The 978-nt window shown below is 41.1% G+C and overlaps 1 non-coding gene across 1 annotated transcript; it reads left to right on the top strand.

Moving 5' to 3' along the window:
* Window positions 1-380: 380 nt before the first annotated feature.
* LOC148562505 (small nucleolar RNA R71) lies at window positions 381-488 on the top strand. Its single transcript, XR_015888249.1, has one exon. It is a non-coding gene; the product is annotated as a small nucleolar RNA R71 (small nucleolar RNA).
* The last annotated feature ends 490 nt before the right edge of the window (window positions 489-978 follow it).

The raw sequence follows: 978 nt of genomic DNA, 5'->3' as shown, positions 1-978 counted from the left end.
TTTACCTCTGCTATTGCAGGGTTTTCAGGATCATAAGCTTCTTCTTCAGAAGATGCCTCTTGAGTACTGTTGGATGCAGCTTGCATTCCATTCAGACTCTGAGAAATCATATTGACTTGCTGTGTCAATATTTTATTCTGAGCCAATATGGCATTCAGAGTATCAATTTTAAGAACTCCCTTCTTCACAGGCGTCCCATTACTCACAGGATTTCTCTCAGAAGTGTACATGAACTGGTTATTAGCAACCATGTCAATGAGTTCTTGAGCTTTTGCAGGCGTTTTCTTTAGGTGAATGGATCCACCTACAGAAGTATCCAATGACATCTTAGCTAGTTCAGACAGACCATCATAGAATATATCCAGGATGGTCCATTCTGAAAGCATGTCAGAAGGACACTTTTTGGTCAGTTGCTTGTATTTCTCCCAAGCTTCATAGAGGGATTCACCTTCCTTCTGTCTGAAGGTCTGAACATCCACTCTAAGCTTGCTCAGCTTTTGAGGAGGAAAGAACTTGGCTAAGAAAGCTGTGACCAGCTTATCCCAAGAGTTCAGGCTATCTCTGAGTTGAGAGTCCAACCACACTCTAGCTCTGTCTCTTACAGCAAAAGGGAAAAGCATGAGCCTGTAGACTTCAGGATCTACTCCATTAGTCTTAACAGTATCACATATCTACAAGAATTCAGTTAAGAACTGAAAAGGATCTTCAGATGGAAGTCCATGAATCTTGCAATTCTGCTGCATCAGAGAAACTAATTGAGGTTTCAGCTCAAAGTTGTTTGCTCCAATGGCAGGAATGGAGATGCTTCTTCCATGTAAATTGGAATTAGGTGCAGTAAAGTCACCAAGCATTCTCCTTGCATTATTGTTGTTGGGTTCGGCTGCCATCTCCTTTACTTGTTCGAAATTTTCAATAAGGTTGTCTCTGGATTGTTGTAATTTAGCTTCTCTTAGTTTCCTCTTCAGAGTCCTTTCAGGT

Source organism: Arachis ipaensis, chromosome B6 (genome assembly GCF_059453495.1).
Source record: "Arachis ipaensis isolate K30076 ecotype BB chromosome B6, ASM5945349v1, whole genome shotgun sequence".
Lineage (NCBI taxonomy): Eukaryota > Viridiplantae > Streptophyta > Magnoliopsida > Fabales > Fabaceae > Arachis > Arachis ipaensis.
This window is presented reverse-complemented; position numbering and strand designations above follow the sequence as displayed.